Raw genomic sequence first — 18,924 nt, 5'->3', positions numbered from 1 at the left:
GGATAAAACAGGCTCCTCTCCCTGCAGCAGCCCAGAAAGGCGCACGCACTGCCAACAGCGACAGAGGCACTAAATATTACAGCCCAGCATGGCTCGGCCGGCGTGCGGTGACCTGCCAGTTTCACCTACCCCATCTCCGAAGTCGGCTGCGCCTCCATTCCGTCTCCAGCGCCCAGTCTCCGCCCGCACCCACTGGCTGCACTAGAGCCGGAGCCAATACAACCACATTCCAATCACGCGTGCGCCCAGCCTAGCCCAGTGCAGCCAATGGCCCAGCTCGCATTAGAGGATGCGATGCGCCCTGGTCCGCATCCAGAGGATTAAACAGCTGCTCCCCCCCCCCCGACTCAGTTCAGTTCGCTGTCTGAGTGATCAGAGGGGACGGAAGGGGAGGGATCCTGTCAATGATCATCGCAAAGCACAGCTACAGAGAATGTGAAGAAATTGGAGTGGGAATTGAAGGTGGGTGGGGAGAGTAAGCGGGAAAAGGAGGAGGAGGGAAATACATCCCACAAATAAAAATGCAAATCTTGCTCTATTTACTATTTGCCAAAACGATCCCAAACTATTACTTACTATCTGCACATAGAGCAGCATGAGGTATAACTGATGTTGCCAAAATTAATGTCAAGTATCTGGGGAGAGGAATCACTTTTCACAGCAATGAGGGTGAATTCTGATAGTCTGTCCATTCGCTATTACTGTATATTATGTAAAATACATGGAGTTATTTAGAACAGCTATTTTGCTTTAAATTTACACTCCAGATTAATCCAAATTAACTTTCAAGTGTAAACAACCACTAAAATACCTAAACAATTTCAACAGTTCAATTTGAGAGGATGAACACTACTATTTTTGAAGAGGGGAAAGTATGGACTTGTCTACACAGGAAGTAAGTACAGAATAAGGTAGGGTGCAAATTTAAAGTGCAAGAGCTATTCCTAAAGTGGACTGTGCTAAACTACAAAAAAGGTACTGTGAGTGTGGAATAAGAGTATCCACAAGGGGAGTTTGTGTAGAATAGCTATTGTGCTAACCTAACTTCCCTGTGTATTGAATATATTAGAACTTGTCTTCATTTGAACATGGATTAAGATAGTGTGTGAATTTAAGTGCAATAGCTGTTCCTGGATAACTCCATGTGTGGACACTTTCAAAAACAGGTTAAGCTGAACAGGAACAAGGCACTCTTATTCTGGAATAAGAGCACCATTCCATAATGAGCACAATCACATGTGGAATTAATCAGGAACAACTCCAAGCGTAGACCAATATCATGCTAAATAATTTCTCTCTCTTTCAAATGCCAATGTGCATCTAATATGGAGCAGTAGTTTTGAAAAGACAACTAGAATCAGACTGCAGATAGGTATACCGGCACAATGGGTAAGTCACCTCTTGCAGACTTGTTTTCTTGCTTTTGAATTAGAAAAAATATTTCAGATACACAAAATAGACATTTCCTAGCACAAAATGTAATGCCAGAAACCCCTCAATTATAAATCCTAACTGTTACACTCACTACCTTAAATTCTCTCCATTTGTAAAAATTGAGACCACATTTGACTACGTCACAAGATGTTCTGAGGATTATAATTCAAATAAATGAAAAACTACCCAAGTCTGCAAAAAATAATCTTTTACACTTACGAAGAGTCTTATCATGGATAGGTATTTTTTAAAAAGTTTTTAAAATAAGGTAACTATCGAAGTACTGAACATTCAACTGTTGGAAATTAGGACTCTGGTCCTTCAGACAGCTCTGTGGGGATGCAAGGAAACAAGTTAATCCTATAACAGAACTAAAGGTATACACCTAATACTTCAGTTAATTATTTTTGAAAACCCCAAACAAAGTATTGCTTAGAGATCCATTAAAATAATTTTCTTCCCTAATAATATTATTTCTGGATTTGCTTATAGTTCAACAGAATGCAATGCTTTCACATGTCTTCCATCAAGCAAGCTTTTTGGTTATATAAACCATAAATTACTTTTATTATAAAGAGTCATCTGATAAATGTGCATTTAAGACTAACAAATTATTCTAATTCAGTGTATAGTAGTCTGATATAGGCATGCAGCAATTTTCCAAAAAGGGCCATATTTTTGAAGTTTAATGTACCCACATCATTTGAATGCTTATTTTATGTACATTTAGATGAGGTATGATGTGGAGCTGTCAAGAGATATCGTAAGCTTGTAGGCAAGGTGAAACAATGGTACCCCAAAATGAGGTTTTTTTGCAGTTCCAGAAATGCTGCATCATGACTGACTACAGCTTTTACTGTTTACATTAATTTCAGCATCTTAAGGTTTATTGCTCAAAGTTACCAAATGACAATGTATTAATTTTTTTGATTGGTTTTGCATGGGCAAGACTTCCCCCCCCCACCTCCCAGAATAATGAAGCTGTTCAGCATGTGGCAAAAATGGTGAATATCAACATTTTACAATATACTAATATGAAATTAATATGAATTTTTTCATACCCCATATTCTTAACAGTTAATGTATCTCAAATGATTATAATAGTGTTCTATACTTTTAATTATTTGTTGACCAGATCAGTCTCCCACTAAAGTAGCAGTTCATTCCATGCCCACAGGTATGAATTGCATAGTGGGCAGACAAATTTATGTGAATTCTTAATGTAATGCTTCTCCATTTGTAATCTTTTTACCTACATGTAGTATCTAGTCTGTCTAGTAGAAGATTTTAATTTGTAAAAGCCTATGCATGCAGTACTAGTCTTTGAATATTCTAGAAAGTAGCTTTTTAATTCAGTGACATTTATGCACTGATCAGTATTAGTGATGACAATACACAGCTTCATACTGGGCTATCAAAAACAGCAATTTTGATGCTAATATATAAATCTAATTTAGCACAAGTCTGTATACTTGTACAAATAAAAAATTTAGCAATGGTGGTAATGTTAACCTATTTGGGAATTCTACCTCTACAGGGAAGTTACAGTATATGAAGACTTGAAGAATACAAGCCTCTTAAAACTTATATCAAAAAGAAAAAGACTCTCCACAAATTTTGAAAAATGGGGTTTCTTCAAGAAAATCAAGAGAATGGAAAAAAATGCAAAAGCCACCAGGTGCTAGACAGAATTCTGTGATGCTGGCAGCAGATGCCAGGAGAGATTAATTGTACTGGCAGCTACTGGATGAATTTTCTAGTTCAGTATTGCCACTAATACTCTATCACAGGGGTTGCTTTAAGAAATACTCAAGCAACTCAAATTTGGCATGTCAGTTGTATTGATTTGGGGGGGGGGAACAGAACCAGACTGACTCTGATCAGAGATCATCATGTTCACCTGCTTCTACAGCCAACAAAGCAAGAATGTCCTCTACTGATTGATCCTGTTGCATTGTTTGCTTGAGAAACACACACAAGACAAGAAACTTCATAAAATAGAAATATTTGAGAGAGGAACCAATCTAAGGGACGCAGCATATCAAAAACTTACATGTTGTGCAAACCTATGGAAGATTTGATTGCTAAGGATGCAAAATGTCTTTCTTCCAACTTGAGTAAAATGAATCAAAGCAAAACCATTACACTATACTATACATATACTATACCATTACATTATACAGTCACCTTATGAACTTTTTTTTTTTAAATCAGCATAGGCTACTACTACTGGAGGAATTTCAGATGTGATGGTATGGCAAGTCTCCAACATACATGTTCTGGGATTATTTTCTCCAGATGCTACTTCAAGATATCCATGCAGAATGAAAAGTGATTGGAAAAACTTCACTTACACACACACACACACACACAACATACCATGCTTCCATACTCCTTTACCACAAAACAGGCCTAACTATGCCAAGTAGGTACAAATCTACATTCTTTATATGTTAAATCTCCCTGAAGTACATAATGTCTTTGAATCTGGGAAATTTGCTGTGCATCAGACTCCTGGTTCTTTCCATGGAATTTGGAGTGTCGTGGGAACAGAGAAAACTGTTAGACTCAAAGGCAGGGGTGGCTCTAGCTTTTTTGCCGCCCCAAGCACGGCAGGCAGGCTGCCTTCAGCGGCATGCCTGCGGGAGGTCCCCAGTCCTGTGGATTCGGCGGCATGCCTGCAGGAGGTCCACCAGTCCCGCAGCTTCGGCATACCCGCTGCTGAATTGCCGCCGAATCTGCGGGGCCGGCAGACCTCCTGCAGGCATGCCGCCGAAGGCTCCCTGACTGCCGCCCTCACGGGGACCGGCAGGGCGCTCCCTGCGGCTTGCCGCCCCAGGCACGCACTTGGAGCACTGGTGCCTGGAGCCGCCGCTGCTCAAAGGGCAGCAGTGGGATTGGACTGACAAGAAAGAAGCCAGCCCTTGTCAGATGGACCCTCACAAGACATGTCCTGAGCGAATATGCAAAAGATATGCAAGAAAGAAGTGTCCTAACAAGTAGTAGTGAAGACAAAGTCCACAAACAAATCCTTGCCTCTACAATGAAGAGGGATGAAGAGCATGTTACAGCTCTTACCAACCACATCATCAACAATATGGCAAACCTTTTTGACCCTGAATTACTTCAGTAGATATGTTGATAAACACCTCTAGGACTGCATGCAACATCAGATATACAAGAGCGTCTACTGAGAAGAGCAGATGCTGAAGAACAAAGATTTGTGAGAGGTGGACTCAGTGCTGATGGGATATGTAGCTTCTTCAGTCCAGTCAAGAAATCTGTCATCAAAACATTTACGGACATGGCTAAGACCATCAAATTTAAGTCTAGCGAGGGAGAGAATCACAGCAACTACCAGTCCAGAAATTGTTTTCCGATAGAGCCCTGTCATTTGTAAGATAGATGTTTGAATGGCAATTGTTCTTGGTCATCCGATAGGACCCGTGCCTATGTCCCTCTTCCATGCTGATGGAACAATAAGAACAGAAAGCTCTATTAGGGCATCAGCTGCAAACACAAAAAATCCATGAGCTAAGAGCATGTAACAAAGAAATCAGAGATGCTATGGCTGTCATACAAATGATGACTGGAGACAAATTCCACCACATTCATTAAATTGGCTGTTGAGTACTTGAGGCAGACACTAAAAGCATTTGACAAAGCTAATTCCATAATTGAAGTCTTTGACACATAAGACAACAATACCTCTAAAAACTGCTGAAAGGCTATGCCAGACAGGATCAAAGGCTAGATGCAAGAAATATTAGGTGATTGGTGGACACATCGTAAAGTAACTCCTCACTTAAAGTCCTCCTGGTTAACGTTGTTTCGTTGCTGATCGATTAGAGAACATGCTCATTTAAAGTTGCGTAATGCTCCCTTATAACGTTGTTTGGCAGCCGCCTGCTTTGTCCACTGCTTGCAGAAAGAGCAGCCCGTTGTAGATAGCTGGTGGGGGCTTGGAACCAGGGTGGACCAGTAGCCCCCCTATCAGCTCCCCGCTCCCCTTAGTTCCCTGTGTGGCAGACGCCCAGCAGGCTATCAGTTGCCGGCAGTTCAGCTGTCCCTTCCCCCACTGCCATGTGCTGCTCCTGCCCTCTGCCTTGGAGCTGCTCCCCAGAGCCTCCTGCTTGCTGTGGGAGAGGGGCGGGGGGAAGAGGGAGGCTAATGTCAGGGTGTCCCCCTCCCCCCTGCTCCTGCCCCCCCACTTACTCCATCTCTATAGAGCAGGGGGTGGGGGAGACACGACAGGGCTCAGGACAGAGGGAGCTTGCTGGCAGCAGCTGCTGTCTCAACTTGATCTACTTAAAAAGGCAATGTACTTAGAATGGGATCAGTGTACTTAAAGGGGCAATGCACATCTCTCTCTCACACACAGACACACACACACACACACACACACACACAAACGGTGTGTGTATCTGTCTGCCATGCTGTCTCCCCTCCCTCCATTTGTGCTGCCTTGTAGAATGTGAGGCTACATTAACAACGTGTTAACCCTTGAGGGCTCAGCTGAGTGCTAGTTCATCATTTAGCAGTAAGGCAGTCCTTGGGAAATATCCCACCCTCTGACTTCACCACCTCAACCAAACTTCACAATCATCATGGCTGTGTATAGTATTAAATTGTTTGTTTAAAACTTATACTGTGTATGTGTGTGAGAGAGAGATTTTTTTTTAATAGATAGATAGATAGATATGTTATAGTCTTTGCTGAAATTTTTTTCCCTGGAACCTAACCCCCCTATTTACATTAATTCTTATGGGGAAATTGGATTCGCTTAACATCGTTTCGCTTAAGGTCACATTTTTCAGGAACATAACTACAACGTTAAGCGAGGAGTTACTGTACCTCCATGGAAAAATTTCCAAACATGGCATCCAACAAGCAAGTCAATTATAAAATTCCTCTGTAAATATATATTTCAAAATGTACCTGAGGGTGTAGGAGCACACCCAATACAAACACTCCTCCTTGCTGGAGGCTTTTCCAATAGCGAAATAGCAAAGTCCATCACCAGTAGAGGTGCTGAAGAAGCCCATAACTTGTACAGTACTTAAGAGGAAGCAGACAAGGATGCTTCTGCTTGCTGTACATGCCAATATGACTTTTGGGTCTCACGGTGTCAAAGGAACCACAGTAATGAGAGGTCACCTGATACAGATATTTTGTCCTTGCTGTTCACTGATTTCCAGAAATGGAACACAGATAACACATGAATTGAAACAGGCACCATTACTAGCACAACTGACAAGCGTCGCCTCATACCTGTGCATGCAATTTGTGATGCACTCCTGATTTCTGCAATATACTTGCTACTGTATATACAGTAATAAAATGTGACTGCGTAATCTTATTTTGTATTGGGGGGATCTGTGTTCAATGTTGTAAAAACAAAGGGAGCTTACTGTTTCAGAGATCTTGCTAAACTTGGAGTGATGAACCCTTGCTGCAGAAATTGCAGCTGAAGTTGGTAACAGTGCATATGACCAGAGTGAGAGGAAAAAGACCCACAGAGACCTGAATTGATTTTGATGGCTAGACTGAAGCACAATGGACAAGTCACTGGCCAAACTCCCACCACGTGAAGACAGTTCTGAAGGACATGTCAAAAGAGCATTTGGCAAACAAAGATTTGCATGTCTTCGCACGCAGGTAAAGCAGATATTGCATCACCATTGCAACATGAACATAAAATGTGGATGATGAACTACTTTCTGTATTCTTCAAGGGTCCAATGGCATCTGAGCTTCTACAAGATCTCATTTGAGCCTGTACCCATACGGGTCACTGCACAATCAACAGTGCCTAATCAAAACAATCTTCCCTACACAGAACTGCATACATGCCTAGGAGAGCTGGCTTATCCTCTGTTTCAAGGCACACTGATAGAAGAAAGAAACAGTTTAACTATTGCCTTAGAACAGGGGTTCTCAAACTGGGGGTCGGGACCCCTCAGGGGGTCGCAAGGTTACTACCTGGGGGGTCACAAGCTGTCAGCCTCCACCCCAAACCCCGCTTTGCCTCCAGCATTTATAATGGTGTTAAATATATAAAGAAGTGTTTTTAATTTATTGGGGGGGGGTTGCACTCAGAGGCTTGCTATATGAAAGAGGTCACTAGTACAAAAGTTTGAGAACCACTGCCATAGAAGTTACAAAATGAGAATGGAGTGGGCATTTGGCCATTTGAAAGTGAGGTGGTGCTGTCTTATGACTAGGTTAGAGGCTGCAGAACAATACTTGCCTAGGATTATAGCTGCATGTTATATTTTACACAATATTTGTGAGAAAGTCTCAGTGATGGGTGGTAGGCTGAGGTGTAGAGAATTGCTCAGCGGTACGAGCAGCCAGCAAGGCACCCAGTACAAAATGTAAACCATGAGGACAATACTGTCAGAAAGAAAGAAATACTGTTCTTTCTTTGAGACTGGTGCCTGAAAATATGCACCTGTGTCTTCGGGGGAAGTGGGGTTGGATTTTGAGCACTAGAGTTGATTTTGCAGATGTTAGAGCTGGCACATTATGGTATTTTTTGTTTGACTAGCATGTATGCTTTAATAACTCGTTAAAACTTGTTAAGTTGAAAATTAGTGTTTGTGTATGTCATACACTGTGAATGCTTTGAGATGTCAATTTTTTTATTGAACAAATTATGCTATTAAACCACCACCAAAAATAAAACTTTGAAAACACTACAAACTTTTCTCATCGTGATTAAAACATGAAACAGCTCTAAAGTGAAAAAGTGCAACATTCACATGCAGTGCAGTTGTGGGGAGGCGGGAGGGTTCCTGTTTGGAGGCAGGGGTATGTCTTGCATTTGCTGCTTCTAATCTTTCTGCCTTCCGAGGTTCACTGCCAGGGCTCAAAGTTGCCAGGTGCACAGGTTGACTTGAATTTGCTGGCCTCCCATTGATGTTGTTCTTGCTGCCCTGTGCTGGGGCTGGGGAGGGGACATCCATGTCGTCCCAGTTCCCTGTATTATCCAGAGTCTGATGAACATGACTGAGTCCTGGTTGAGGGCACTGCATTGTCTGCTGGCCTAACAGCAGCATACATTCCAGCAGAGTGTTCTGCCTGTTCATCACCTCCAGGAGCTGTTGTGTGTGTCTTTGGTCATATAACAATGCTGTCCTGGGCCAGTTCAATGGTGTCTCTGGATAGTTGCCTGTATACCTCCCTCTCATACATTAAACACACCATCCAGTTCTTGATAAGTGTGGGGGGTGGTTTTTATTTTTTTTGCAAGTCTGTAAGTAGGGCTCTAAACATCTCCTCTTTGGACCTCCATTTCTTCCCTCTCAGGTTGCCAGTCACTGAGCTGTTGATGAAGGCTCTGTTCTTGAAGGTCTCACTGCTGCAGGTACCATGGCTGGGGGAGCAGAGAAAAGGTAGGTATGGATCCTTATGGGACTTTGCAGGTGAGGGCCTTTGGAAAGGAGGAGCAATTACCCATCATCATTCTTTGAATTCTGCCAGAGAGAAACAATTGCAGCCACTGTAGTTCTGGACCATCTACTCCTGCTACGTCCTATAGGTGTGTTAGTAGCTCCTTGTCAGTAGCACGGTGTCAAAGACTGCAGAGAGGTCCAGCAGCTTAAACATGAACATTTTGCTGTGTCCATGACCATAAGGTGGTCTTTTAGCGCCACTAGAGTCGTCTGTACTGTGCCCTAGTTTGACCGCTGTCAGTGAGGCATCCAAGATGCTGGCTGATCACCATTTTTCTAACTACTGGTTACACCACACTGATTTGAATTTTATCTGCTATAATTGATCTTTTACTATTGACATAAAACCCCCACAGCTCAGTGTGTGCACTTATCTCGTGACTAAGAAGTTCTTTTAGAGGCTGTTATATGAACTGCTGTCCTTTCCACATAAAAACTATGCTAGTTTGGAATGTGAATATACATAATACCTTCTTTTTTACAGTCTCAAGAAACCATTGAAGAGGCATAGCTAGATTCAGCTATTGATCTCCTCATCTCCTCCAAGACCCCACTGCACTTTTAGGTTTCCTTCCAAAAAAGGACCAGGAACTCAGAACACTGGCTTCCAAAAAAATTCCTCTTGGACCACACAATAACCTGATGTTTCAGAGAGATCCAAATGTATATTACTGCCTGAAGGGCCAGACTGGTGTGGTTAAATACACATGTTTAGAAATGGTTTACTGATTTAGGAGTATAAACAAAATAAATTGATAATTCAACTTCAATTAGCTAGGTGGCCAGCCACCTCAAGTCCAGAAGCAAACCCTTGTTTGAATCTCTTCCAATAGATTAAAGTGACAATACAAAAGGCACTAGATCAAAGAGCAATAACGAGAACACACTCCTCTGCCAGAGAATCTACCTAAATCTGCATTATAAATATTTATATATGCCTTTTAAAGTCATCCATCCTCTAAAGTTACCTTTGACTGCTCTTTCTTGGTGCAGATAAGTAAATGTCATAGCTATCTGGTGACTAACCAGTCAGATAAAGAAAACAATGTAAAATGACAAATATTTTTTAAATGGTCAGATGCAATTAGAGGCTACAGATTTACAAAGATGATACAGCAGATTAAGCTAGAAGATCCTGCTGTATTTCTGACTGGGTTCTGAGCTTTATTACTGCATGTATAGTAGCTTTTTTCACATGGGCCTTTAGTACCTTTATATCATTCTGGGCACCAGTTCACAGCTAGAGAAAAGAACTGGACATTTTGTTCCCTTGTAAAATTGAGAGATGGATTTGGAACAGTATAAAGACAATCATGTACAGAAATCTACTTTTTCATGCAAATAAAGCAGTTCACAAATCTACTGGTTAAGGAAGTAGACAAGGATTCTTTCTCCCCATTCAATTCACTCTTTTCAATTTCTTGCACTTGAAACATTTTTTGGAAAAAGCTTCATGAATCAAGTTCAGTTCTCAAGGTCCCAACAATGACATTCAGACATTTAATTAGTAGGCCATCACTTGAGCTGGCATCTAAACCTTTTGTCAAAGACCTAATTCCATACCAATTCAAACACCCTATTAGTCTAATATTAACTACAGGAAACCATATGACATCTTAGTTCACAGATTGCACTGCATGCACTAATATAACATTGCAGTGATAGTCTAAATGAATGCAAGCATACAGACATAAGATGTATAAATCTTTTGAAGCTGGTAACAGCATTCCATGTCTCTGCAAAACAAAAAAAAGACTTACCTGTATACTCAAAAGGTAACTGTGTTTGATATCAGGCTCAAGAGAGGCCTGTACTTCTGAGACTCTGGCAGTCCAGGTGCAGATCTTTATCTGGATGTAACCCGACATAAGACCTGAGCTCTGAAGATTCTGTATTTTGTTGATTCAAACATTATCAGTCAACTACTGCTGACTTCAGCAAGGATACTATTTACCCCCTGGAGTGGACAGGAGTGCTGTTGAGAAAGCCAAGCACTTCCCTAGGCCCTTTCTAGCTATTATGTAGAAGCTTGTCAGAATGCTCTGAAGCCTCAGACCCTGGAATCAGCATCTTCCAAGCTAACAGCACAGGTGAGAAGGAAGAACACAGAAGAAAAGTTACTGCATTGCACAAATCTAGATATTAACCACACAGCATTTTATTCTTATTTAATACTAACCAGCTAGTTGACAGCATTGGTATTTGCCTTTACCTCCACTGCTAAGGACACCTTCAAGATGAGGACCAGTAAAACCTTAAAACAAAAGAACAAAACCCCAAACATTTATTTCTGATTCAGCTGCATCTTCAGAGTGCAAGTGCCACTGAGGTGGTGAACTGAGGTGAGTAACAAAAGTCAGGTATTTATTTTGATCAGTACAAATTTAGCCTGTACAATGGACCAGATGGGCAATGGCAGCATAACACAGATGTCTGCATATTGGTACACAGTGGAAATTCTGTGCAAGACCCACATGCACTCTTAACCAACACAGTTCCAATTTTGGCCCTTCTAGGCTGTGGGAATATAGCAGGAAAGAGGGAGAAGAAATGTACCCTTCTTTCTGCCTGAGTGTATGCAGAAAAAGATTAATGTAAAAAAATTTTAAAAAATCATATCTTGGGGAAAGAAGGGATGAAACTAAAAAATTGAGCTTTAAAACCTTCTAAAGCAGCTGCTTTGATACTCTTCCATTAGAGGAAATTCAACATAGCAGCTGCAATAAAGTCAATTGAAACCACTTTAAAGCCTTAACCTTTGACTGAAAAAAAATTCTGGGTATGCCACTGAAGTTCAAAATTATCTGTCACCTTCACTGGAGAACCTGAATCTTACTTCTATAGTATTCATGAAGTTCTTTGAAGGCAAGCATATATCGCCTGATCTGAACTTGATTCACAGATCACTTTGATCTCGGTGTTCTTTTAATTGTTTCTATTTCCCCAAATAGTCTCATATTCTGTGACTAAGACATGGCATTTTCCTCAGTCCTCTGCAAGTAACAACTGAAGCCTTTCAGCCTAACCAGTTAAACCATTACATTAAGTCCAAATTTTTGTCAGTACTTAATTGGATTCAATAAAGCTGTGCACAAACTGCAAAAGCTTGGTCCTCAAATATTCACTCAAATTTTAAAACTAAATTTGCTTTGTCCATGTTTGTGTCCTTTCCCTATTAGCTATTACCCAGTTAGAAAATGAGGACAATATCATACCAAATACTCACAGAAAGCCATTTGTGACTCATCTATAAAGTAAAAAAAATTATGAAGACTAATCAAATTTGATTAAGTAAAATTAATGAAAATCACAATCTGCTTGTGAACATTCTTTAAATAGAAAGAGGTTACATTCAATTAAGTAGTTGAGACATTTTTTCCCTCTTCTAATACTGAGTAAACAACCTTTGATAAGACTCTCCTACTGACTTCATTGAACGTTTGGAATCAAAATGACAAAACTTCAGCAGAGAGGCACGTTTTCAGGCACTGTAGCATCCAATTCCTCAAGAAAGTTTGTGGCCCGTCATTGGGAGATTTGAATTTAATTTGCAGCCCTTGGGTCATACTCCATGAGAACCAGAGCTGAGTCTGACAAAGGTGTAAAACTCTAATTAGCAACATATTAACCCTAGAGTGAAAGAATCACATCTATACACAACTCAACTGTGACCTCTGTAATTGATTAGGGAATAGCATTGATTAATTCCAAACTGATTCTTACACAGTCTTTCACTCAAATGATAGGGGCTGTAATGTGGTGTCTCAACAATGAAGGTTTTAAAATGGGAAAGAGACAATGTGAACCTGAGAATTTTTGGCATCAATAAGTTAAGGGAGAGTCAGCTCACCTAAATTATGTTTGCTGCATTCATGATTTCTTTATATTCTAATAAAACACTAATGAAATATGTTTAATCTCTCTTCCATTTCTCCCTCTCTTGCCAATTGTTGAATAGAAAGCCAACCCAATTTTCACACCACAAAGAGCTAAGTTCAGATCTATATGATTAATATCACTAACAACATTAAGTGCACAATTAAAAGTAATTTATAAATATATTACAGACATCTGTTTATCAGACCAAGTAAATTAATACCCTATTCACTTAAATAATTAATTCCTGTATAACTAGCCTGCAATGGCATCACAGCAATCTTTCATTTACAATTCTACTATATTTTGTAATGGTTTAAATAATTTATATCTTTGACAATCCTTAATATTTAGGGAATAAGAACATAAGAATGGCAAAGGTCCACCTAGCCCAGTATCATGTTTTCCGACAGTGGCCAGTGCCAGGTGCCCCAGAGGGAATGAACAGAATAGGTAATCATCAAGTGATCCATCCCGTCTCTCATTCCCAACTTCTGGCAAACAGAGTCTAGGGACACAATCCCTGCCCATCCTGGCTAATAGCCACTGATGGACCTATCCTCCATGAATTTATCTAATTCTTTTTTGAACCCAGTTATGGTCTTGACCTTCACAACATCCTCTGGCAAGGAGTTCCACAGGTTGACTGTGCGTTGTGTGAAGAAATACTTCCTTTTATTTGTTTTAAACTTGCTGCCTATTAATTTCATTTGGTGACCCCTAGTTCTTGTGTTATGAGAAGTAGTAAACAACACTTATCTACTTTCTCTACACCAGTCATGATTTTATAGAGCTTAATCATATCTCCCCTTAGCCATCTCTTTTCCAAGCTGAAAAGTCCCAGTCTTATTAATCTCTCCTTATACAGAAACCGTTCCATGCCCCTAATCATTTTTGTTGCCCTTTTCTGAACCTTTTCCAATTCCAATATATCTTTTTTGAGATGGGGCAACCACACCTGCACACACTATTCAAGATGTGGGCATACCACAGATTTATAGGGCGGCAACATGATATTTTGTGTCCCATTTTCTATCCCCTTCTTAATTATTCCCAGCATTCTGTTCGCTTTTTTGACTGCCACTGCACATTGAGTGGATGTTTTCAGATAACTATGACTCCAAGATCTCTTTCTTGAGTGGTAACAGCTAATTTAGACCCCATCATTTTATATATATAGTTGGGATTATGCTTTCCAATGTGCATTACTTTGTATTTATCAACATTAAATTTCATCTGCCATTTTGTTGCCCAGTCACCCAGATTTGATCCTTTTGTAGCTCTTCGCAGTCTGCCTGGGTCTTAACTATCTTTAGTAATTTTGTATTATCTTCAAATTTTGCCACCTCACTGTTTACCCCCTTTTCCAGATCATATAGCACCATCAGACTATTTTATGCATCATTCTGATTCAGTCTTCGCACTAAACTATGAACCCAGTCTTAGTAATGTCATTAGTTTCCTGTTATTGTCTAACACTGCTGTTAATGATTAAAAATGTGTTTCTAAGGACTTACTCCGCTCCTATGAAAGAAACTGTACATATACAACGATCAAATTTTAAAATTTGATATTTTCTAAGTAGAGCATAGTTAGTGTAACTCCTTTGCTACTACTGCCCACTGTTCCAAAACTAGTTTGAAAGGACAAGATTTTTGTGTGTGTTAAATATACTGTGCCTTGGCATGGGCAAAGCAGGGCCCATCTCTTCCCCTTTCCTAAAATACAACTAACATTTGCAAGTCTTCTGGTTCCCACTAGAGACAACTACTATTAAATAAAGCAATAATCCTCCAGTTAGGACACCAAAATGGACAGTCTTGTGAAGTGTCTACTAATATTCCTCCATCAAGTTAAACTAATGTACTATGACCCTGCACCCAATGCTCAACATCAGAAGTATTACAGGCAAATGTGCTCATAGTCTTGTCAACTACCTCTCTCCCCTTTTATTTTAAATCCTTCCTAACTGCCTCTTCTCCCTTCCATATGCCTCCCCACAATACCATGCCCACTTAATTCTTTTCTCTGGATGCCAGAAAACATTTCTCCTCATCAAGAGAAGAATGGCTTCCACAAATGCAAATTAGTGAGGCAAAGATTGTCAGCTCAGTTAAGGAAGTAGTAAACAAGAAGTGTCCAGCCCAAAATAAAAATACTCTTCAATTTCAAGTTAAGGAGTGAGAACTAAACCCTATCCAGTCATGTAACAGAGGCACAGATATTTCCAGCTTCTGTAACAAGATGCAAGTCTACAATTAAAATAGTTTGACATATGATCAAAAAGGTTCTACAGAAGTATAGTATGGTTGATAGTTACATCACTATCATAAATTTGTATTCCTTTATCATGCCTATCTTATATTATTTCAATAAAACTCAAAATTACAGTCTGAGTTTAACAAGACAAAAACCACTAAACTTGCAAAATATTGCTAGCATAGGCTTTTTTTTATTGTTAAGAACAAAGTATCAGTGTCACTATTATGATGTGAGGAATTACCAACTAATCAGATGTTCATTTTAGTAATCAATCCATTAGCTAACTAGCCTTGGCCCATTCATTCATTGTTCATTCATTCCATCATCATCCTACAGGCTACTAAAACCCAGATTCTTAAAATATGAATACTCAAGGTAAAAAGGAAAAGACTAAAATGTCTCCCCATTTGCAACAGACTTAGTTTGGAGTAAAAAATATTTGAGATTTACCACTTTTTCCCATAGAGGTTTCAGATGTGTGGACAGGGCCTTGGAGTTTGTGATTTCTATTATATAACACTACTGAACTACCGTATGGCTATTGGACACTTTGAAAATTAAAGTGTGTGTAAGATGAACTCTACGCTAAACCTACGTCTACTAGAATGTCATTCATCATACTTTTAGAACCACCTGATATTTAATGTACTGCAAAATGCTCTGACAACAAGCATTTAATAATTCTGTGAAAAGTTATTCATTTTTACAAGATGTGTACACTAAATGGTTTAACACAGAGAGAAAAAGTTAACTAGCATAAGCCAATTTGAGTGTCTCATTTTCACTTAGGCTACCAATATATTTTCAGGCTGTTAGCCAACACCAAATGAACCACATCTAATTTTGTTCAATTTGATCATTTCGACATGTATTAAAAAGTTTTATGCTGATCCAACTGGAAAAAGACAGCAATTCAAGATACTAGTTACCCCTTATTTTTGGTTATTGATGGACCACTGAAAGGAATATCTGAAGGTGAATTATATGAGCAAGCACATCTTGCAAACAACCCACCAAGGGTATCTGCAAGTACATAAAAATAAATAACTAATATTAATTCAATGAGTTCTACTTGAATAAAAGCATACATAAACTTCAGTAAAAGTAAAATGCCGTTGCCCATTGGGACAAGCAGCTATCAGCATAGCATTGCTCCTCTAACCTAAATTAATGCATCTGAAATTTCATGTATGATTCTTTAGAAGAATAGAAATGTTCAGGAAATGTTGAGGTAAATCAGACAAGCATTTGAGATAGAGTTAAAAAAGAAAGGTGATTTCATTTCTTGAACATTTTTTTTTTTTGCACTTGTTTTAACTTTGAAATGGTTTAGACTAGACACAAATGTGTTTTGATCTGTTGGTTTCTGGCAAGGACTAGGGCCTATGACCAGCTTTGTGGGGATTCTTTACAGACGTTAGTTATTAAAAGATGATGCATACAAGCCAAACCTAACACTTGAAAATTGTGTTGTGTACTTACTCTTCCACCAGTCAATTTTATTCTCAAATATCTGAGGTCTCTTTTAGCAAGACTTATTTTCTACTACAAGTTTGATTACTGTATCTTTCAATAAGGGGAAATGCAAAAAACCACATTGTTTATGGTTTTTACTGTTTGATATTTTAAATAAAATTAAACTGCAAATGCAATTTTTACACAGTTAAAACAAATGTCAAAATGCAAAAGTTTAGGTATCTAAAGCTAAATTAAATCTCAGATTTGAGCATGGAGTATTGTCTATTCCTGTTTTTCTTGCTCGGTGTGTAGTTTAATATACTTTTATTGTATGTAATAGTATGTTTAGTGTATTGCACTACAAATATTGCAAGAAAAACAAGAACAAAAAATGACATATGCATATCATCCCAACACAGGGGGAGGCAGAACTAAATAAAATCTGAAAAAAAATTATCCGTTATGTTTTTGTGTAGTATACAACTAATTATAGCCATCCTTTTGCCAGATAAGTCATTTACATTCTTTGTGGAACTCAGAATTATCCCTATATTCCTTGAGGCCTCAGATCATAGCTAGTATCCTTCCATCAGGAAGATGTGCTTTCAGTTGCACATGCTGAACATGCCGCATATGTAATGAAGCCTTTTACAGAGTGGGAGGGAAAGAGACATCAAGGAAAACAGAAGTCCACCCAAAAAAAGTAAGGTAAAGGATTGTATGACTTCCACTTTAACTTGACTAACATTTTCTAGGTCGCTAGGACTGGCAAGAGCTACTTGGCATAACAACCCCATCAAACTCAGTTTAAAAAAAAGAAAAGCTTTCATACCACAACTCTCGAAGCCCACGGTAAAGAATAAATTAATATTCCTTTGTCATTTAAATCAGAGCGTAGATAATTAAACCAGGACCACTACAAGAACTACAGTTAAAAAACTACTATTTCAAATATATCACACCATGTAAGCAGGGCATGAAAAATCTACTCCCCCACCAGGGGCACAAAAAAACCCTTTTCCTGAGGATCAGGAGTTGGTGGAAGTGAGCCTAAACTATCAGTTTCTGCAGAATTTCTTTTCCCCCCCCAAGAAGTCTTAAGGTTTCTAGCCTTATGACTGCTAGGATAAGCTTTTCAAATGTCAACAGATGCAGGCCCACCTTCCTCAGGGTGCTGCTACTACCATTCATAATTTCACTGATGCCGGCCCCTTTGTGAAAGCTAACAGGGCACTGGTAACTTTTAGAGCTGTTAATCAGAACACCTAGTCACCCAGTGAAGTCGGAAAGTGAAACAGACTAGAGTCATGTAAGTATCCTGTTTAATCTAGGATCAGAGAGAAGGACTAGGAACACCTCAAAAACGGAGGCTGTGGTCAAAAGGTAGAGTTACATTACACAGACCCATAAGCAGCAGCAGAAGAAACCTCCATAGCCTTCAGAAGGCTTTGGAGTCTGGGAAAAGAGATGAAGGTCCTCTCTAGCAACCGGAGCAAGGCGTGGGGTGGCTGGGACTTTACTTTTAAATTTAATTCCCTCTCTCTTCCCCCCCAGAGAAGCTAAAAAGAGCTGGGCTTCTCACAGACATTGCTGTCAGGCTTCACTACATACACATTCTGGCCTTTAACGATCAGATATCTGGGAAATTTTCAACTCCTGACAGAAAGCATTAAGTTTATATTGTTATACTACAATATGAAAGTTGTATATTACAGGCCGTATTTGTTACAGTGGAGCTGGGAACTAAACTCAGATCTAGATATGAGTCCCGGTCTAGTGCCTCTGCCAAAACATCACCCTTCCGTTCCTCTCCCTTCCAAGGGGTAACGCACAAGACAGGTATTGGTCAGTAGACTAATAGATAGTCCCCCACCATCGGAAAGGGTTATTTAATCAAATCCTGGGTCAGTATCCGTGGGACGCTCGGGTCAACAGGTCACATAAACTGGGCTCCCTGGGGGTGGCTATCCCCAGGGGTGGTACCCGGGGCTCTACCGGCTGGGGAAGGGGGGTGCCACGGGCGGCAGCATGCAGGGGCTGGCTGCCAAGAGACGGGGACTCGTCGGGGTGCTGCCCTGGGGGGTTGCTGGGGGCTGGCGGTGCCATGCGGGGAGGGGCCCGGCTCTCTCTCACTCACCTGCCTGCTCTCTCCCCACCCAGCCGCGCCGCCGCGGCGACTCCTCCGACTCCAGCTCGGCCCCAGGCAGCGGGCGGAAGAGGCAGCCGGGGCCGGACTCGGCCGCACATACAGGGCGCTGGGCCGACAGACACTCCCCCTTCTCACAGGCAGGGGCCGGCCCCTGTCCCGCTGTCCCGGCTCCCCATGCCCGTAGCACGGGCCGAGCAGCCCCGGCCCCTCCGAGCTTCCCTCCGGCTTCAGTCACCGGCCGTCCCCACCACGACCCCACAACGCGACCACCTCTCCTCACTCCCCCTCC

The 18,924-nt window shown here is 40.6% G+C and overlaps 1 protein-coding gene across 1 annotated transcript in view; it reads right to left on the bottom strand.

The window, feature by feature from the left end:
• APC (APC regulator of WNT signaling pathway) overlaps nucleotides 1-18,677 on the bottom strand; it is a 172,165-nt gene extending 153,488 nt beyond the window's left edge. The window contains exons 1-2 of the mRNA XM_065405978.1: nucleotides 18,624-18,677; nucleotides 11,070-11,144 (exon numbers count right to left, since the gene is read on the bottom strand). The gene's annotated coding sequence lies outside the window, so the exon portion shown is untranslated. The remainder of the gene's footprint in view (nucleotides 1-11,069; nucleotides 11,145-18,623) is intronic.
• Between the last annotated feature and the right edge of the window lie 247 nt (nucleotides 18,678-18,924).

Source organism: Emys orbicularis, chromosome 6, assembly GCF_028017835.1.
Source record: "Emys orbicularis isolate rEmyOrb1 chromosome 6, rEmyOrb1.hap1, whole genome shotgun sequence".
Taxonomy (NCBI): domain Eukaryota; kingdom Metazoa; phylum Chordata; order Testudines; family Emydidae; genus Emys; species Emys orbicularis.
This window is presented reverse-complemented; position numbering and strand designations above follow the sequence as displayed.